The following is a 22,445-nucleotide window of genomic DNA, read 5'->3' on the forward strand; positions in this document are numbered from 1 at the left end:
GATAACTTTTTGTCTCAGAAGGTGGTGGAAGTAACTAGAGGGATAGCCATTTTAGACTTGATTCTGACTAACAGGGATGCATTGGTTGTGAATCTGAAGGCAATTTGAGTGAAAGCAATTACAAAAGGGATAGATTTCAAAATTCTAAGGAAAGGAAAAGATGAGAGCAGCAGACTAAAGCCAAATAGACATCAGAGAAGCAGACTTTAACAAACTCAGAGAACTGGTAGGGAGGGTTCCAAGGGAAGAAAATCTAAGGCAAAAAAGAGTTCAGGAGAGCTGACAATTTCTCAAAGGGACAATATTAAAGGCACAAGTGCAAACTATCCTGATGTAAAAGAAAGATAGGAAGAATAGTAAAAGGCCAATGTGGCTCCATTAGGAGCTCTTTAAATGACTTGAAAATCGAAAAGAGTTTCTATAAAAAGTGGACAAACTCCTAGGACAAGTACAAAAAACAGCACAGGCATATAGGGACAAAATCAGAAAGGCTAAGGCACAAAATGAGTTACACCTACCAAGAAGTGTAAAAGACAATAAGAAGAAGTTCTATAAATACATTAGGAGCAAGAGAAAGATGAAGGAAAGTGTAGGTCCGCTGCTTAGCAGGGAAGGAGAGGGAATAACGGATGATATCAAGATGGCTAAAGTGATTAATACCTATTTTGCTTGGTCTTCACTACAAAGGTTAATTGTGACCAGTTACTTAACTCAATTAATATTAACATCAAGGAGGAAGGAACACAAGCCAGATAGGAAAATAACAAGTTAAAGAATATTTAGAGAAATTAGATGTATTCAAATTGTCAGGGTCTGATGAAATTTATCCTAGGGTATTTAAGGAACTAGTTGAAGAAAATGGAACCATTAGCAATTACCACTGAGAACTCATGATGGACAGGTGAGGACCCAGAGTACTGGACAAGGGCAGGGAACCTGGGGAATTATAGACCAGTCAGCCTAACTTCAACACCTGGAAAGATATTGGAACAAATGATTAAATAAGTAGTCTGTAAGCAGCTAGAGGACTATAGGATAATAAGTTATAGCCAACATGGTTTCGTCAAGAACAAATCATGCCAAACCAACCTATTCTCCTTCTTTGATGGGCTTACTGGCCTACTGGAAAGGAGGAAGCAGCAGACATGATACATTTTGATTTTAGTAAGGCATTTCACACAGTCTGACATGACATCCTCTTAAGCAATCTAGGGAAATGTGATCTAGATCAGTGGTTCTCAAAGCCAGTCCGCCGCTTGTTCAGGGAAAGCCCCTGGCGCGCCGGACTGGTTTGCTTACCTGCCGCGTCCACAGGTTCGGCCAATCGCAGCTCCCACTGGCCGCAGTTCACCACTCCAGGCCAATGGGGGCTGCAGGAAGGGCGGCCAGCATGTCCCTTGGCCCTCGCCGCTTCCCGCAGCCCCCATTGGCCTGGAGCGGCGAACCACGGCCAGTGGGAGCCGCGATCAGCTGAACCTGTGGGGCACAGCAGGTAAACAAACTGGTCCGGCGCGCCAGGGGCTTTCCCTGAACACGCAGCGGACCAGCTTTGAGAACCACTGGTCTAGATTAAGTTGATGTAAGGTAGATGCGCAACTGCTTGAAAGGAGTAATTATTAATGGTTTGCTGTCAAACTGGGAGAATGTATCTAGTGGAGTCCCACAGGGATCTGTCCTGGGTCTGATACTGTTCAATATCTTCAATAATGAGTCAGATAATGGAGTGGAGAGTATACTTGTAAAATTTGTGGATGACACCAAGCTGGGAGGGTTTGCTAGCACTTTGGAGGGCAGGTTTAGAATTCAAAATGAGTTCGACAAATTGGAGAATTGGTCTGAAATCAACAAGATGAAATGCCATAAAGACAAATGCAAAGTCTTTTACTTGGAATGGAAAAAAAATCCAATGCACAAATACAAACTGGGGAATAACTGGCTGAACAGTAGTATTGCTGAAACAGATCTTGGGTTTATAGTGGGTCACAAATTGCCTATGAGCCAACAATGTGATGCCGTTGCAAATGAAGCATTGCCAATTTACAACAGGTAAGGATCTGGCCCAATATTGCACAGTTCCTATACACATGTTCAGTTTAGCATTAACTCTGTCCACTTTCACCTTTCTCATATACTGAAGTTCCAGTCAGAGTAGCTAATGGGAGGACACTGGGCCACATCCTCAGCTGGTATGAATTGGTGTAGCTCCACTGAAATCATCTGAGGCTCTAGTCCACTATGTTTTACAGTAATACTTTTGGTTTGGGAGAAGTTAAAGCAAATGCAGTCATTTATCTTATATCCCTCTCTGTATATTTTACAAGTTGCTCATGCCAAATATATATTTTTCTTTAATTTCGTTCATCCATGGAAAAAAGTCCCTGTCTTTAAATAAAATGGTGTTTAAGCATTTAAAAAAAGAACGTAGAAGACTTCATGAAAACATATAACTGAAACTGTATCCAGCACAGTCTTTTTCTTTTTTGGGGGTGGTGGGGAGGGCACGGGGAGGGAAAGATGTAATGGAAGTGCAATAAATGTGGGGGGGGGGCGGGATTTGCTGTGACAGATGATTAAAAATTTACAGCATTAATAAATGCTGTGTCCATAACCTATCACTTCCAAGTTCAAACTGATGGCCAAATTCCACCTTTGGATATTTGCAGCTGGTGTCCAGGGGACAATTCAGCACCTCCTAGGCAACATACAACTTTAAAATAGGTCTGAACCTTTTGAATAGGAGTGGTTCATACACATCGGGCTGAAAGCAGAATTTGACTCTGAGCACTGTGGAATGTATTTGATTTTTGAATCTGAAAAGTGATGGTATTTCAACTTGAAAGAAACTAGGGCTTAAAAAAAATGTTTTAACCATTAGGATGTAAACCAGACTGCTTGGTGAACAGGTGATCTTATTAAATGGGTGTTGGGGAAGGTGGGGAGGTTTCTGGAAAGACACAGGGCAAACAGAAAATTAAGCCCCATGGTTACACAGTTAAATAAATGGTAGCGAGTATCTCCCCCACCCTCTCTTAGGAGCAACTTTGTTATTTCAGTCTGTCATAAATTTTCCATTATGATCAAATGAAACACTGAACACTGTCACTTTAATGAAATTCTTTGCAGCTGAATTTCTCTCTGTCCAGTGTTAGCATTAAACATTTGCCGTGTTTCTTTTAAAAGCTAATTTAATAGTGCCTTACCTACTATATTGTTCCTGTCTCATTTTCCTTTAACTACTGAGGCATTATAATCTTCCACAATGACACTGTATGAAAAGCAATAAACATTATTAGCTAAAGTTTAATAATTCTCTCTTGGCTATAGGCCTTAATTTCAACGAACAGTCAATGCTTTCTACATTGCAATACCTTGACACTAAATACCCTGCTATTCATTTGCAAGATGCCATCATTTTTTTATTAAGCACCCTTTGCTGCTTCATGTAACCCTATCAAATTAACGTAATTTGTGGGAATCTGGGCATCATTCACCCATTGCAATTAAAAGAAAAGTATATTTCAAAATGGGTCAGATCCTTCTTGAATTACTTATCTGCTGGGAGTAATTTAGCATGACTAGCTCAGAAAAGGGCGGAGAAAAAAAAGCACTGGTTGGCTTTTACCTCAAAGCACCAGAGAATCTTGTGGCAGTTCTATTGAGAAGTTCTGCAAGCTTGACTTCTCTCCTAAACTGTTGCTATGAAGAATATTTGTAGAAATGAAGACTCAAGATGAGAGATGTTTTGTTCTATTCATATACGTTATTTTTATGTAAGTTGATGTTTCTTTGACAAGAGATTATTTGGGCATTTGCAAAAGCATTAGATTTTTCATGGTATTTTCATTTTGCTCTGTCTTAGGTCCCCATCATAATAGTATCGGAGCACCTCAGACTCTTTAATATATCTACCCCTATGAGCTAGGGGAGTATTATCATCAACATCATCCCCAATGTACAGATGGGTAACTAAAGGTACGTCTATACTACACGCTCCTTTCGGTGATGTGTAGAGTACACACACTGCACGTCCACCGAGCATGGGTACAAAGAGCAGTATAGACGGTGAGGCAGTGCTTAGGCAAGCCTGAACCCTGTGGGTATGTATCCTACACTTGGTTCTTGACCTCTGGTCCGCAGACTGCTAGGGGTCCGTGGATTATGTCTAGAGGGTCTGCAAAAGACTTAGACTGAAAACTGACTGAACGGAATTCAACTATATATACAGACAATAGATTTCCTAAGGGGTCCACACCTCCATTCGAAGTTTTTAAGGGTCTGCAAATGAAAAAAGGTTGAGAACCAATGCCCTGCATGGCTCTCTGCTGGCCCAAGCAGTACATCCCCAATCTACACTGTGTCTGTTGCCTCCCCACTGTCAGAGATTTTTCCTGCTGCATGAAAGATTCCAGCAGCAGAGAAAGGCTTTTGCTGCTCCCCGTCAGAGCCTTTCATTGATATATGTAGCTACACACCACAGCATGGACACAGCCTGCTTTTCAACATAGTGTTCAGCTACACATACCCTATGTGCTGTCACAAGTGGTGTGCATTGTACACTGAGGTGTCAATAAAGGAGCTTTTGGAACTAATTGATAAATTAAACAGTAATAAGTCATCAGGACCAGATGGTATTCACCCAAGAGCACTGAAGGAACTCAAATATGAAATTGCAGAACTACTAAACGTGCTATGTAGCCTCTTGCTTAAATCAGTCTCTGTAACAGACAACAGGAGGGTTGCTAATGTAACACCAACGTTTTAAAAAGCGCCAGAAGCAATCCTGGCAATTACAAACCAATAAATCTAACTTCAGTACCAGGCAAATTGATTGAAACTATAGTAAATAACAGAATTATCAGACACACAGATGAACACAATTTCTTGGGCAGAGGAGGGGTGCTGGAAGTAGAGGTGCTGGGGGTGTAGTAGCAACCCCCAGCTAGAAGTGTTTTCCATCAGCTACAGGGTTTACAGTTTTGTTCCATGGCTTTCAGTACCTCCACTTTAAAACTTGTTTCAGCACCACTGGGAAGAGTCAACGTGGTTTTTTGTAAAGGGAAATCATGCCTCACCAATCTATTAGAATTCTTTGAGGGAGTCGTCAAGCCTGTGAACAAGGGTCATCCGGTTTATACAGTGGACTTGGACTTTCAGCAGCCTTTGACAAGGTCTCTTACCATTGAACAGTCTTAAGCAAAGTGAACAGTCATGGGGTAAGAGCAAAGGTCCTCTCATGAGTCAGTAACTGGTTAAAAGATAGGAAACAAAAGATAGGAATAAATGGTCAGTTTTCACAGTGGAGAGAGGTAAACAGCAGATCTGTACTAGGATCAGTACTGTTCAACATATTCATCAGTGATCTGGAAAGGAGGGTGAACAGTGAGGTGGCAAAATTTGCAGATGATAAAAAATTACTCAAAATAGTCAAGTCCAAAGCTGACTGCAAAGACTTACAAAAGGATCTCACTGAATTGGGTGACAGGGCGACAAAATGGCAGATTAATTCAATGTTGACAAGTGCAAAGTAATACATATTGAAAAAAATAATCCCAACTATACAGACAAAATTATGGGGTCTAAATTAGCTGTTACCTCTCAAAAATGAGATCTTGGAGTCATCGTGGATAGTTCTCTGAAAACATCCACTCAATGAGCAGTGGAAGTCAAAAAAGCTAACAATGTTAGGAACCATTAGGAAAGGGATAGATAATAAAACAGAAAATACCATAATGCCATTATATAAATCCATGGTCACCTCAGAAATAAAGAAGAGCAAAAGTAAAGTCTCCAAGGGAAAGCACTCCAAGAATGCCATCTTGCCTCCAGACAGAAAGATTCAAGAAATATAGACAGCTAAACCAATGATGACACTTACATAGCCACATACATCACAACTTCCATGGCTCTTCCCCTAGTGCATTTTGTTGTTTATACACGTTTTGAACAATGTTCTCCTATCTGGAAAAGCAAAGTCAGTATCCTCCTCACAACAACCTGCACCATCTCACTCTTTGGGTTGACTTGTGTAAAGTGTTCTTTCTACCAGTGACGCTAACTGATTATCTGGATATTCCTAGGGAATCAAAAAATGTTCTGACGGGACATGTAAGAATGTATCTGTTCCCTTCAAATCACGGTGTGTCTAGACTCACGTCCAAACAAACTCATTTCTGCTAAATACAGTAAGTAGAACTTTTATGGGAAAATATACAAAAAAAATAGGGTTAAATCTCCTTTAAAGTTGTGAATTGTATGGGATGAGGCGAATTGCCTAGCTGCTGTTTGTTTACATGAGGTCTAAACATTGTTTTATGATGATCCTGTGTTTAAACACATATAGTTTTTGAATAAAGATTAAATCCCAGGCATTGTGATGCCAATAGCAAATTACAGGGTGTTTCCTCCATCTACAAGATCACTAGCTTTCACTATTGGTTTTGGGTACTGATCTATACATAAATATGAACTGAACAGTCTCCCTACCAGAAACATATATTGTGTTTTCGGCATGAATGAGGGCATGGTTTAAAAAAAAAAGAAAGAAAGAAACACTCTCTTTCTCTCTGTTCCACTGCACTACCTAACTATAAAAGTATAGGGTAATCCAAACAAGGGCGTTTCAGACATTAAATGCTTTTATATGGCAACATATCCTTTAGAGGCATTCATCTGATTCTGCTTTGGATTAAGAAAAGGAGTACTTGTGGCACCTTAGAGACTAACAAATTTATTTGAGCATTGTATTTCTTTTTAAAAAATAGAAGAAATATTTTAAAAGATAACGTGAAATGCCATATTTTACACTTTTATAGAAAAAACACAAGGTTAATTCATATGCAAGATGCTCTTGCAATCAGTTATGGTGCTTAATTGAGTTTGCCATCTCTCCATTGGTGCGGTACATTCGTCAAAGCCAAGAAAAACTCAGAATATTATGATTTTCTATTGAAAATGGACATGGTCCCCCAAAAAGGAGCTGCAAAGCTGCTCCTAGTGTTTCATTATCTCAAGTCTTGACAAGCTAACTTTGCCTACTTTAAGAAATATGAGCTGCTATCTATTATTTGAATGAGGTGCAGCAGTCACGGGATCAAATGCTGCCCGGCTTAGCTGAAGTTGGTCACACAGTCTTCTGCAGATCAGTGCAACTCACAGAGTTCTTAGAGGTTCCCCTATCATAGGCCATCGTTGATATCAGTCTTAGATATCAGATGTTTGTGACAAAGTAAAAGGGAAACATTGCTTTGCTGAAGTGGGGCCAAAGTGAACTGTACTCAAGCACATGCTGAAGCATTTTGCACACAAAATTTATCCACAACTTGAAGTATTAAATAATGTAGCTGTAGCGCAGGAAAGAAAGAAATATAGGAACAGGAGTAAATATGTAAAACAAGTAGTAGGCCATAGGACCTTTTTTCTAGAAATGCTTGATGTTAACTCTGCCATCACTGTTTGCAAGCAGCTGCAGTTCCCACCCTGTATAGTCATGGGTTGGCAGATATAAGAGGCCTGGGAAGGCTAAGAAATGGGGCAAGAAATGCAGGGTGCAGTGCACCTCCCTTTGGAGGGGCGCCAGCCTGCCACCTTTGGAGCATCGCCACTGGAAGCTCTTAAGAAATGGGGGAGCCACGAGCGCTCGGACTGTGGCCCCACCTGAGCTCTGCCCTGAGGTCCCACTCCCACTCGGTCTCTTCTCCCATGGCCTCACCCGCATTCCGCCTCTTCACACCCCCATCTCTTCCCACATGGGGAGGAGGTGGAGTGGCGAACAGCTGGTGCCTCGGGGGAGGGGGCAGAGAGACGTGGGCGGGGGGGCCTCAGGAGAGAAGAAGAGTGAGCAGCGGGTGGGGGGGTCTCGGCGGAAGGGGTGGAGAGGCGTGAGCAGTGGGTGGCCTTGAAGGAGAGGATAGAGAGGCGTGGGTGGGGGGCCTCAGGAGAAGAGGCAGAGTGGGGGTGGGAAGAGGTGAAGTGGGGACGGGGCCTCGGGCAAAGAGGCTGAGCTGGGGTGAAACGTGGGTGGAGCCTCGGGGCAGAGCGGGAGGCAGGGCACGGTCTGGGCATCGGTGCCCCCACACACTTCTAGGGAGCTTCTGGTGCTCACACCCAGCTTCCCCAAACACAAGAGTCATGTGTCACCTGTATGTATAGTCCAAACTGAGCCCCTTCTTGGGGATTGCTTTCACTGGTAATAACACAACAGATATTTCCCCATACTTGGACATTCCTAGGGTCTTCCCTACAGGACCTCCTTTGTCCAACCCCTAGTTCCTTCTCTCACCAACACATATAGTCCCTTTTCTAGTGGTCTTTCATCCCTAATCTCAGTCTGCCAGCCCATTACACTATCCTGCATGCTTGTAAAATTTTAGGGCCCAAAAGTGCACACACACACCCCCATGCAAACTAAATCCATATCCAGCCTAAGGTAAACACATATTCAGGGAAACATTTTCGAAGCAGATATGAATGCCAAAAGCAAATGGGGAGCCACTGGAGTTGTCTTCAGCTATGGTTGCCCTCCTACAGATCCGTAAGACAGCAGCAGCATTCTGTACATACAAGATTTTGGAGAGCTGAGACTTGTGGAACAGAGAGAAGGGAGTTGCAATGGTCAAGGTAAGAAAATATGAAGGCATAAATTAAAAATGCAGCGGAGTGGAAAGAGGCTTGCGTTGCAGCGTTGTATATGTGGCAACAGGCAGATCTGCAGGGAAGTCTGTTGCTGTAGCCTTGGTCAACAGAAGCAAACGAGAAGTCCGAGTTGAAATCTGGGATCGAAGAGATGAGGAAGTTCCTCTATGACAAGCACGTATGTTCCTCAGACATTTTATGAAGGGAACTGATGTGAAGCTATAGGTTGTGGGATGTTCACACTGCAATTGACGGTGTGATTTACAGCTGAAGTAGACATAATCTAGCTAGCACGGCTAAAAATTGCATTGAAGATGCAGCACAGGCTAGCTATGCAAGAATATATCCAGAAGTATGTATCCAGAATCCCTAGAGTCCTTGCACAGCTCATACTGATGTCCATGCCAACGCATCTTCACTGCTATTTTTTAGCATGTTAACTAGATAAAAACTAGCATGGAAATGCCCACACAAGTTGCAAATCACACTTTTGATTGCAATACAAACATACCCTTCGTCAAGACAAAGACTACGAATAGGAAGGAGTCACCCTTTAAAGGAATGCCATCAATTTAAGAGTGCTAGCTAACATCGAAGGCAGAATCTGTAGGGAGATGGCAGATAGAAACTGCCCCCAGCAGACAAAGTATTGATGTGAATGTTACGTAGGACTCCAAAATGCAGCCCTGGCAGAACACCAGGTCTGCATTTGGCCCCTTCTAAGTATAATAGCAGGTTAGCTTTGTTGCTGTGGCCTACATCCCTAACTGTATTACATAAAAAGGTTATTGGATTGAAAGATTGCCCACAATGAAATATAGATACAAAGCGAAATGAATCCACCAGCATCTGCAGCACAATGCACTAGATCACAAGAAAGCAGCTTCCCATGCTCCCTACAAACTCTCAGCTATTAGCAAAACAAATATTAAGAATGTGTGAAAATAAATTACTTTTAAGATGAATACAAATAATACAGTACAGAATATGCCTAAAGATTAGTAGCATGTGTCCTTGAATTTCTTGAGTGACTCAGTGTTATATCCCTGAAGACCAGAGCAAAATGCCCTGTCAAGTGAGAGAACAGAAAGAAGTACAGGACTAAGGGTGGACTCATGGGAAGCTTGTTCTTTAAAGTTCAGAAGTGGCTGGATGAATTAACTTGCATGCTTTGATCACCCCACAGCCATATCAGAGGATTTATGAGTTGCTTTGGGATGCTTCTGGTTGCTATTGTTTCGATTTACTGTAGGTTCCCCAGAAATGCAAAAAAATCCTATTTTTCACCATCCTGAGATGTTGCTGATGGTCGCTTGCTTCTTTATATGTAAACATATATAATCCTCATTACTTACTATCAGTATTAATGTAGACCTAAGGGATGCAGTCAGTGAGTTGTGTTTAGCATTGTACTCAGCCCTGTTGTGCTAAGCAATGTACTAACACATATTGAAAAAGACAGTCCTTGCACCCAAAACCTACATAACTATTACTCTTTCTCTAGAGTTATCATTCACCTGTGATTTCTGCAACAAAACACAAGAGGCGAATGAAATAAATAAATCGAGAAAGCTGAAGTTGGTATCAGAATAAAGAAATAAAGATATTTTAGCACAATAACTATTAATCATGGCTATGAAAAAAGTTGTAGGGATGTTAAAAGATTTGACTTAACCCTATAAGGATTAGGTTGAGGAAATTCAATCATAGTTAAGGCTGCTGCTCCATCTCTCTCATAACTCACTCAGCAGTGTCTTTGTTCAGCAAGGATATCAGATAAAAACACACAGTTATATTCTATATCCTTGTGCAATACTCAAGCACAGCAGGTTCAAGTTACTGATGGAATAGAGTGAAGACTTAACTATCAAATGTCCTTATTTTTATGGACTGTTATTTTTATGTAGTCTTGTGCCTGTTATTTCCATATGTTTTGTCATAATTTTTAGTGGGGATTTATCTTTCAAATAAAGAGACAAATCAATATTTTAGTTGAAATGTATAAGACACTCCTAAAGCCCATACATTATTGTTCTAACAGGCCAAAGTTATCCCTGGTGAAACTCCACTGGGCTCAAGTTACACTAGAAACAAATTTAGCTCATTCTCCATTGTGGTCTATTGGGCAAATGTGTACTTTAGAGCAGAGGTGGGCAAGCTACGGCCCGCAGGCCACATCTGGCCCGTGGGACCGTCCTGCCCGGCCCCTGAGAAAGAAGTGGTTCGGGACTATTTAGAAAAGCTGAACGAGCACAAGTCCATGAGGCCGGATGCGCTGCATCCAAGAGAGCTAAAGGAGTTGGCGGATGTGATTGCAGAGCCATTGGCTATTATCTTTGAAAACTCATGGCGATCGGGGGAAGTCCCGGACAACTGGAAAAAGGCTAATGTAGTGCCCATCTTTAAAAAAGGGAAGAAGGAGGATCCTGGGAACTACAGGCCAGTCAGCCTCACCTCAGTCCCTGGAAAAATCATGGAGCAGGTCCTCAAGGAATCAATTCTGAAGCACTTAGAGGAGAGGAAAGTGATCAGGAACAGTCAGCATGGATTCACCCAGGGCAAGTCATGCCTGACTAATCTAATTGCCTTCTATGACGAGATAACTGGCTCTGTGGATGAGGGGAAAGCAGTGGACGTGTTGTTCCTTGACTTTAGCAAAGCTTTTGACACGGTCTCCCACAGTATTCTTGCCAGCAATTTAAAGAATTATGGGCTGGATGAATGGACTAGAAGGTGGATAGAAAGTTGGCTAGATTGTCGGGCTCAACGGGTAGTGATCAGTGGCTCCATGTCTAGTTGGCAGCCAGTATCAAGAGGAGTGCCCCAAGGGTCAGTCCTCGGGCCGGTTTTGTTCAATATCTTCATAAATGATCTGGAGGATGGTGTGGATTGCACCCTCAGCAAGTTTGCAGATGACACTAAACTGGGAGGAGAGGTAGATACGCTGGAGGGTAGGGATAGGATACAGAGGGCCCTAGACAAAGTAGAGGATTGGGCCAAAAGAAATCAGATGAGGTTCAACAAGGACAAGTGCAAAGTCGTGCACTTAGGACGGAAGAATCCAATGCACTGCTACAGACTAGGGACCGAATGGCTCGGCAGCAGTTCTGCAAAAAAGGACCTAGGGGTGACAGGGATGAGAAGCTGGATATGAGTCAACAGTGTGCCATTGGTGCCAAGAAGGCCAATGGCATTTTGGGATGTATAAGTCGGGGCATAGCAAGCAGATCGAGGGACGTGATCGTTCCCCACTATTTGACATTGGTGAGGCCTCATCTGGAGTACTGTGTCCAGTTTTGGGCCCCACACTACAAGAAGGATGTGGAAAAATTGGAAAGAGTCCAGCGGAGGGCAACAAAAATTATTAGGGGACTGGAACACATGACTTATGAGGAGAGGCTGATGAAACTGGGATTGTTTAGTCTGTGGAAGAGAAGAATGTGGGGGAGAGTTGATAGCTGCTTTCAACTACCTGAAAGGGGGTTCCAAAGAGGATGGCTCTAGATTGTTCTCAGTGGTACAGATGACAGAACGAGGAGTAATGGTCTCAAGTTGCAGTGGGGGAGGTTTAGGTTGGATATTAGGAAAAACTTTTTCACTAGAAGGGTGGTGAAACACTAGAATGCGTTACCTAGGGAGATGGTGGAATCTCCTTCCTTAGAAGTTTCTAAGGTCAGGCTTGACAAAGCCCTGGCAGAGATGATTTAGTTGGGGATTGGTCCTGCTTTGAGCAGGGGGTTGGACTAGATGACCTCCTGAGTTCCCTTCCAACCCTGATATTCTATGATTCTATGATCTGTTCAGGAATGGAGGCACAGTATCAGAGGCATGTGAGAGGCTAAGCGAACAGAAGACCTTTATGAGAAAGCATTTTCCATGCATATACAAAAAGATAGATAAGAGTAAGCCGATAAATAATGAGCCAGTATTCTCTTATCAGCTCATTCTATTATATGCAACATAGCTGACATATGATTATTGTAAGAGAAAATAAACAATACACACGGTTAGAAGACGAACTGGCCAACCTATTTTGAGCCAATACTGATGGTAACAATAAAGCAGCCACATTATGACATAGGATCATTTGTCTTTCCTGAGATTTCTATGAGCCTGGGGCAGGATTTTCAGAAGCACCAGTCCCCATTTTAAAAGTGAACCCCTGGACTGCTACTGCAGCTGCAAACAGCATGACTTGGCAGGAGCAATCACAACAGGCTACGGTGAGCATAATTTACTCCCCTACCAGTTACCCCTGGAGTTAGATACTTGGAGTAGATTGAAAATAGGGAATAACTAACTCCCTGCATGTTTAAAAGTTTAATTTTAATATATTCTTTAAAAATAGCATTTACACAGTGTTCCTCTGATCATCAAGCTAGTTTTAAAGCAGGATGGAAATTGGTTTACAATCCCTGATATCAGGCTTCTGATATGGTTGTGTGAGAAATGAGAGCACTTTTTGGCTGCTTATCAGAGGCTCTGAAATGCTCTATTTAAATTAAAAACAGTAAACTGAAATACAGTTGACAGTGTATATATATGGTGAGAGCTGCATCTTATCACAGGAACTTCTAAGAGTTCTTTGCCTAGCAAACTAGCCCTCAATTCTCGTTCTCTGTCAGCAAGGGGGAGAGTGAGGAGCAGGCTAAAACTTCAATCAAGACCAGATCCTAAATTGATGTAAATCAGCACTGCAGTCAATGGAGGCTCACCAACTGACACTAGTTAAGGTTCTGGCCCTAAAAATATGCAGTTAGATCAAGTACTAATAATTTACCATGTGCATCTATAGCACTGGTAAATCCTCGCTAAGAATATGTGGTTTAATTCTAATCCCCAAATTGCAAAACATAAGTAAAGGAAAGTTAAAAGGAAAAGATAAACTTGCTCCTACTAGTAGTTATAAGTAAAGGAAATGAAATGAGTAAATGAAAGATACACTGAAAGTTTTTATTTAATCTGCAGTTTGCAGTCTTGGAAAGAGTCTGCAAGCTTTCAAATCCTCTGTAGTTAATTTCAGTGCAAGCTAAATTATTACTTTCAATTTCCCATCAATGCCAGGGCTGGGGAACCTTCAGCAGATATTTCTGAAAAGATTCGTGTTACCCCACAGGAACTTTCAGCAGATCACTGTAATCTGCTTCATTTTACAGCATATTTGCATTCAGTGTACACAGGAGTCCAAAACAAACTATCTCAGAAGAGAAGACAGAGTTTTGAACAGGGACAGAAAAAAAACATGTCTTGATTGACTGTCTGGGCAAGATTGCTCAGGTAACACCATATGTTTAAGAATCGATTTGATGCTTTTGGGGCATATTTCAGAGACGTGAAAGCAACTGCTCATATTTTCAGGTCTATGATTCTCTCTTTCTGCCCTTCTATTGCAGGAGTCTGAACAAAAAAATAAAATCACAAGAAGATAACAGAATAGATCTCCTCAGAGATTTTTGATGAACTTCAACAGTGGGGAGAGAACAAAGTTGTTTAAAAGTAGGGTGACCATCCATCCTGTTTTGGCCGGGACGTCCTTTTTTTTATCCATTGGCAAGAGCAACCAGGACAAATGCCCACCTTTGTCAAAAACATGGGGTGCAGAGGAATGTGTGAGGGGCGTGCGGAGATGTGTGGGGGGAAAGGGTTCTAGTGCGCAGGGGGTCGGCAGGGTTCGAGCGACCAGCGACAGTCTCATGGGGAGGGGGGCGGGCACCTCAGGTGAGCAGCTGGAGCTAGCCCCACGGGGATGGGGAGGTGCTCGGGCCAGACCCATGCAGTGTCCTGTTTTCCCTTTGGGAAATATGGTCACCCTGTTTAAAAGGGTATTGAAAATAAATGCAAAGACTAGCCTAGAGTACTGGAATTTCATGAGACAGAGCTGGGTTCATCCCAGAGGGCCATGAGAATGAAAACAAAACAAAACAAAAAAGACAAGAGATCTGGAAAGGCATTCAGAGAGTGAAAAGTAGTATTAGAGAGGATCAAGAAGTAGCTGGGGGCAGGGGAACTTTAGAAAGACAGAGAGCATTAAAAGAAAAAAAAGGCTTCCAGTTTGGAACCAAAGTCAATGATTTACACCTTGTTGCTAAACTTGAAATCTGACCTCACAGTGAACATAGAAAAAGCCATTCTGACTAGTAATTACCCAAAGTTGACAAGGCAAGACTGCAGAACCAGTCGCTGTGGTATGTGAATTAATATTTGGTGGTCTGTGTGAACTGACCTGATGATCTCAGTTCTCTTCCTAGTAGATACATGTCCATATCACAAAGACACAGCGACAACAACTGGTATAAATTAGGACACCTGCTAGCAGTCTCAGCAGAACCCAAATAATGAATAGGTATGAAGACTGGGCTACCTATCACTGCAGAAGACATTTCTCCAGGACATGGTTAAGAAACATTTCTGGAGCAGTACAAGAGGAAAGATTGAACTGTCACTGCCTACAGAGTACCTATACTATGGATAAACAAAGGATTTTAGTTTCCAGATCTGTCAATCCAGAACTTGGTCACTAGCACTAAACACATTTAGGAGAAAGGAAAAAAGTATATGATGCTTGCACTTCATTAGGTCTGACCAGACCTTCCTCATCATACAGTGCATTTTAATTCTACTTAATTATAAGGTATACTTCTCAGTTTTTGACGCAAATTTAACTCAGCCCATACAAACCTGGCATCATCCCACTTGTCATTACTGTTAATTACTGACGGCAGAAATGCTGATTCATAAAACTGAGGTTACAGAAAACTTTTCACAGTGTGCCATATGTTACAGAACCCTTCATCTTTTCAAGCTTCCACCTCAGATTTTTAGCATCACATCCCTCGTTTGTGGTCTGAGTCACCACAGATTTTGAAGGTCAGCATTACACATTTAGTTGTAGACAAGTTGAGAGCCATGTTCCACGCGTATGCAGTGGAACATAACTAGATTCCTATTCCCCAAAGAGGTGAATGGAAATCAACTGAAGCAGGGTTTTAGCTATCTGGATAGATAACATACAAACATTAAAATATATATTTGCCAAGAGGTGGAAGGGTACACTGTTTACAAGCTGAAATCCACTGAGTGATCCATAGCCTATAAGAAAGAGAAGCTAAAGTCATGCTGTGGGAAGTAGAAATACCAGGCTGTTAAATGGTGTTCTTAGAAATACAGGAAGAGAATGGAAATAGAAAAATGCTAGGATGAAAGTTAGATCGAGAAAGTGAAAGCAATAGTCTGAACTCCCAGCAAAAAACTTAAGCATCAAGCTGTGAACATTTACTCTCAAAATATTCTGATAAGCAGATTTTGATCTGAGTTTAGAACTGTATCAACCTCCCTTTCTGGAAGGTCCTGTATTTCAAATGCTGATTTGGAAGTACAGTGTGGTAGACAGTCATTTTCCTCACTAGGTTCAGAAAAGCACAAATAACCAGAATGATATATAAATTTAATTGTCACTGTCTTGCAGTTATTTTTTAGTAACTGCCATAAACCTGAGCTTTGGTATTTAATGAACATCCCAGGCAACCTACTCAGACTAAACACACAGTGCATTTTCAAAGCTGTAATTTCATGAAAACAAAATGCCTGGAGAGAGAGAGAACAAGCTAGCACTATTGTTTTAATATCATTTTTAAACTGTAGCAACAGGAAGGTTGAAATAACCCGCCCACCCACTCTTCACCGGATATCAAGAGGTTCAATTCACCTGATTCTGCACTACTGAAATCAAGTGGTGTTTGCCACTAATTTCTCATGGGAGCAGGATCCCTACACTTCCCTGTCAACCATCATCCTTTATTTCACTTTCCTGTCCATGGCAATCTCTTTCCCCAAGACTGTAAATTTGTTCATCCCTTGGTTTAACAGTGCTCCCCAAGTTAATCTGCAGAATGATTTGGTACCCATAACACATAAGAGTTAGCAGTGAGCCGGGTAAGGGATACGACGGAGAAGACAGCAGTACTCAGATGCCATAGTGACAAGAGTGATATCAGACCCACAGGAGATAAGGAGTAAATGTGAATGCTATTACTCAAGTCATCAGATATGTGTCACTTGTCTGCCTACTTCCTGCTATCTCTAGGAATTAATAAATGCTTCAAGCTATGGTTAGTCAAATTTTCACTTTGACAAGTGATGGCGGTGGTTTCACTTTTAACCATAGCTCTAAGTAAAGTCAGTTTGGGACAAAATTTTAATCTCCAGCCCACACAAATCTGGATTTGGAGCTGGAGAATGCTGTAGGGAGGTAGATAGGGCACTGAATGGTGAAAAAGAACAGTAGAGGGATATGGGGAAGTGAGGGTGTTTAACTTAAAAATACCTCCCCACTCCCCCAAAAATGCACACTTATCACTATCCTGGTCACATTGCTTATGTGCTGTAATGCCTTCCCCAAGCCCTTGTCCATCTTTGTATTTTTAGACTCTGGAAAGCACCTAGCATATTTTGTCTTTCTAAAAGATATGCTTTAGTTCACCCACTGGTTGCTGAGCTAGATATAGGAATCACTGAGTAATATCTGTGCCCTGTTATGCCTTCTGGCCTTAAAAACCTAAGAATTGTAGGTGCAATCAAAATACAAATAACCAGCATCGAACAGGTCTCACACTTTTATCATCACAATTTTTCTTCATCCTAACAAATGCATTGTGGAAATTTGATATTAGTTTTTGTAAAGAAATTACTCCCTTGGCATGCTGGATTCCCATCTGCCTGTGTCCTTCATTGGAATGGTGTGTGACATGTCATTACAATTTGATTTTGGAAAATAGGAATTGAGCACTGATGAGGTGAAAAACTGTGGTGTTTTAATGAGATCTAGGTTACAGCCATCTTCACCTCTTGCTCTCTGCTGTCCTCTCCACTGTCCAAAGGGCTAGTGCCTTTTCACTACGTCTTTGGTTTACCATTATGGCTAGATTGTTCCTGCTCAAAGCCATACATGGAGGGATCCATGAGGAAGGGGAGAATATTGTTGGAGCCACTATGGGGGAGAATGTGCATCATCCCTCCTCCTCAGCTTCTGCAGAAAACAGTCTAGAGGAGGGATGATCTTGTGAATAGGGCCTGAATTTGGTAAGCCAGGAAGTTGTCACCTGACTTCCTGTATGGCCTTGGGCAAGATGCTTAATTTACCCTATACCTCAGTTCCCTATCTGTAACATTGAGATAATACTTCCCTACTGCTCGGGATGTTGTAAGGTTGAAATCTATTTTTGTTGTAGTGCTCAAATACTACAGGGATAAGGGCCACAAAACCATCTAGATAAGAGTGACTCCTGAGTGGATTCTGTGCGGGCACTCCAGAGCTTCTCCACTCTGTGGAATTTTCCTCCTTCCCCTTTAAGGAGGAGGTTCCAGAGCTGCAAACCACTGGGAGTGGAACTGGTGACGAGCCAGGACAAGGACTAGAAGGCACTGCAGAATCCTTTTTATTTCCGTACACACGGTGGTGGCCTGTGCTGCCTCACCTGAAATTCATGATGGTTGGGGCCTCAAACCCCTGCTCCTTTCTGAGAGAAACCCTAACCGCCCCTCCCCCACCCCCAAAAAAACATGTTGTGAGAAGAACCTCAAAGGATTTTAATTCCTCCCTCTCTGAGCTCACTGCTGTAGGTTTTGCAGTGGGAGACAGCAACCAGGACCAAAGGCCCTTTGGAGTAGGGCCCTCAATTTTACATTTGCCTGTAAAATCCTATGCTTGTAAAGTCCTATGCTTATAAACAAGTGTTGTGTTTCAAGCAATGCTTACAATTTTATTCCAACTGTCACAATATTTGCTGTTTTTCTTGAAGCCCCAGCTCTCAAAGTCTTGGGACTATGCAAAAATCTCAACTTGCATTTTTTTAAAGCAAGTTTCTAATACTTATAGATGCAGAGAAAGGCTGGGGAATGTGTGACCCAAGTGTGACAGAGACAGGAATTTCCTGCAAGAACCTTGAAAAACCTGATTGAATTAAGCTTAATCATCTTCGGGATCCATTACATTAAATGGAATTTCAGAATAACAGCCGTGTTAGTCTGTATTCGCAAAAAGAAAAGGAGTACTTGTGGCACCTTAGAGACTAACCAATTTATTTGTGCATGAGCTTTCGTGAGCTACAGCTCACTTCATCAGATGCATGCCGTGGAAACTGCAGCAGACTTTATATATACACAGAGGATATGAAAAAATACCTCCTCCCACCCCATTGTCCAGCTGGTAATAGCTTATCTAAAGTGATCATCAGGTGGGCCATTTCCAGCACAAATCCAGGTTTTCTCACCCTCCACCCCCCCACACAAATTCACTCTCCTGCTGGTGATAGCCCATCCAAAGTGACAACTCTTTACACAATGTGCATGATAATAAAGTTGGGCCATTTCCTGCACAAATCTAGGTTCTCTCAGCCCCTCACCCCCCTCCCAAAAAAAACACACACAAACTCACTATCCTGCTGGTAATAGCTCATCCAAAGTGACCATTCTCCCTACAATGTGCATAATTAAGGTGGGCCATTTCCAGCACAAATCCAGGTTTTCTCACATCCCCCCCACCCCCATACACACACAAACTCACTCTCCTGCTGGTAATAGCTCATCCAAACTGACCACTCTCCAAGTTTAAATCCAAGTTAAACCAGAACATCTGGGGGGGGGGGTAGGAAAAAACAAGAGGAAATAGGCTACCTTGCATAATGACTTAGCCACTCCCAGTCTCTATTTAAGCCTAAATTAATAGTATCCAATTTGCAAATGAATTCCAATTCAGCAGTTTCTCGCTGGAGTCTGGATTTGAAGTTTTTTTGTTTTAAGATAGCGACCTTCATGTCTGTGATTGCGTGACCAGAGAGATTGAAGTGTTCTCCGACTGGTTTATGAATGTTATAATTCTTGACATCACGCAGTAGGCTCTCAGGTTTTAAGTCAGATTTCCCCTTTTGGGGAAGTATAATAGGTTCATATTTGGAAGCATTTACTGGTGTTTTTCAAAAGCAATAACAAGTTTGCGCACTGAATTTATACAGTGGAAAACAGCGGATGTAAAATCTCCTCCATGCAGAGGTCATTCTGGAGTTGCTCCTACTTTAACAGCAATATCATATTATCTGAAGTCCAAGCTGTGATCCTTTGTTACAGAACAACGTGCAACGTGATCCACATAGAGCCCAATCAACATATCTAAGTTGGTTTTAGTGGAGGGGGCTGCCATTTTTAAGAGGAGTGAGTGAGTTAGGAATACATAACATGGGCAAAAAGGTCTACAAGAGGTAAACCAAAAATGGTACAGTCAGGCTTTTATGTGGGCCTGGGATACATGAAAACAGGACAGTGGAAATCCCTGCAGAGATTGTATTTGCCCCTTCCTCTTGGGTTTCTTCAGAAAGTTGAGCCAGCTGGCTGTCTCTCTAATGCCACATTGGTAAGTAGTTATTGATTTGAGAACTTTCAGAAAAGCCTTGTTTGCGTTCCACCTCCCAATGGCAACCGAGCACCCTATGTGCCAAGACCCGAGCAAATCCTGATTAAGTGCTGGTGGCATCTAATCTCCGTGGTTGTTTATTTTTTTTAAATGACAGGGATACAGCAATGATCAAAGAAATACTAATAAACACAGCAATGTGATTTCTTGAGATTGATCCTACAAGATCATTAAGTCTTCCCTCAACCCAGCGTTCACTTCCAAGTAATACAATTTCAACACTTATCATACAATTAAACCATACACTAATTGTAGTGTTCAGGAACAAACATACATTCTGGCATGAGCAGCTACTAAAAGTTTACGTGCTCAGTAGCATTGTCTCCCTCTTTGCTTATGGTTATGAGACAGTGGTTTCTTTGTTGTTTTCCCACTTAAGCAAACAAATGTACAAGCACCAAAGTCCTCACCCCTTCTCTCAGAAAACATACATCCCTAGCACAGTTCATAGAGTTCATTGCAAGCTTAGGGGGAATATTTGAGAGTCCCTTGCTGACATATATACTAGCATAGTGAAACCAGCAAAGGTTTCATTTCACTCAGGAAATAGAGGAAACTTATTCAGAATCGCACATGGGACTGAGGGGGAGTGTGAACCACTGACAGCTGCGGGTAAAAAGAGATCTAGGCTAAGATTCTAACAGCTTTACCAGTAAGGCTTCTGTCTGAGCTGCAGTGAAAATGAAGGTTCCAATGTAAAACAAATGCTCTTCATTTTTAGGTCTGAATCATGAACCAGATCCCGAACCTTTGAAGTCAATGGGAGTTTGGCCATCGACTTCACAGATGAAATATCTTATTTTACTTCCACAGAGCGGGCTGGAGTCCACAGATAGCATAGCCTTTGTGACACTCTTGCTTTTCCACTATGACTGAAAAATAGTCCCCTTGCATACAGTAGCTGCAAGGGGTGTTGAGACATCTGTTGTGATGCAATGAGAAATAACTACACAAAATTACAAAGCATTGTACTTCAGTTATCTTGCAAAAAACAACCACCACCAAAAAGAGGCAGATATGAATCTGCGGGTTCCCTTTTTGAGGTACATGAAGAAGGTGAGCAAAAAGAAATCTGTCTATGATTAATAAGCTTTTTTTTAAAAATCAGGGCAGAAAAGTTAAAGTATTTTGTGCTGAAAGGTGAGGAGCCAACTTCTGCTCTCAATGATACACCACTAACTTCATTGGGACTCCATGCAGGTAATTGCATGTGTGTGATATCCAAGAATAGTAAAGATATTTCTCCAATATCCATCAAAGAACACTGCAGTAAAATCAAGTTGCACCTAAAATTTACAACAAACCATTTCCCTAGGTGACGTGAGTGTTGAACATAAATATATTTTTCACTACAAGGAAGATATTATCAAGTTAACAACAGAACATCACTCTCACTGGCCTGCCCCAGATTTTATTGTGAATTAAATGACAAAACGTTACATGCTTTGTTTTATTTTAACCACCATAGTTTACATCTTGTTCAAACAGGAATGGTCACCTTCTTAAAAAAAAAAAAAGAAAAAAAAGAAAGAGGAAGCCGAGACTTTTCAGTGACGTCGTCTGGACATACTCACTGCATTTAGATCAAACTTCAATGGGCTGTAGTTTTTCCTCTCAGCTTGTTTCGTCACATCTAATATCACACACAACACCCACTGCAAGCAAGCAGTCTGAGCTCTGCAAAGAGGAAATGTTATAACACAGGCAAATAGAATGTGTTTAATGTAGCAGATCCCCATGCTAGGGTAGCCTTAAAATACTCAGAGTTAGACAGAAAGTGTGTTTGGACAGAGAGCTGTTTGGTGAGCTGTAGCTCCCGAAAGTTGATGCTCAAATAAATTTGTTAGTCTCCATGGTGCCACAAGTCCTCCTGTTCTTTTTGCGGATACAGACTAACACGGCTGCTACTCTGAAACCAGAAAAAATATGAAAGATGATGGAGTGGAAAAAGGTACCATTCATTTATTTCTGCTAATGAATTAACAAATCGTGGACGTTCAACATCTGCAGAGACAGATGCCCTTACAAACTATCTTTATTTTCCTGAGTCTCAGTACTGTCAGTGGATACAAATTAAGATCTCTCATGTCATCCATCCTACTGTGTAACACCAAATTATACACACCAGAATGTTGGGCGTTTTTTTTTGCGTGGTCTTTTGCATTGCCATTTGCTCTCTTCTCTAAGTGATTGCACTGTTATTAATTAGAGGCTACAATGAATTGGGCTATATCTGTACAACTTATGAATGCTGATTGAGACTCTGAAGTTTTATTATGAAAAACTGCTGCACCATCTGTGCCTATATTTATGTGGCTGTACCGTGGCTTACAGTTCCTGTAGCAGAGAC

General features: G+C 41.7%; 1 long non-coding RNA gene across 2 annotated transcripts in view; it reads left to right on the forward strand.

Moving 5' to 3' along the window:
• The window catches only part of LOC311517695, a 66,498-nt gene extending 45,350 nt beyond the window's left edge, over positions 1-21,148 (forward strand). Inside the window, exons 2-4 of one of the 2 annotated variants that reach the window (XR_014710760.1) lie at positions 3,860-3,972; positions 6,078-6,182; positions 20,817-21,148. This is a non-coding gene — a long non-coding RNA (uncharacterized lncRNA). Of the gene's footprint in view, positions 1-3,859; positions 3,973-6,077; positions 6,183-12,732; positions 12,822-20,816 lie in introns of those variants that run through there. The other variant, XR_014710761.1, reaches the window with a different exon arrangement.
• Positions 21,149-22,445: the final 1,297 nt, after the last annotated feature.

The sequence above is a fragment of the Lepidochelys olivacea genome (genome assembly GCF_965140295.1).
Source record: "Lepidochelys olivacea isolate rLepOli2 genome assembly, chromosome: 3".
NCBI lineage: Eukaryota > Metazoa > Chordata > Testudines > Cheloniidae > Lepidochelys > Lepidochelys olivacea.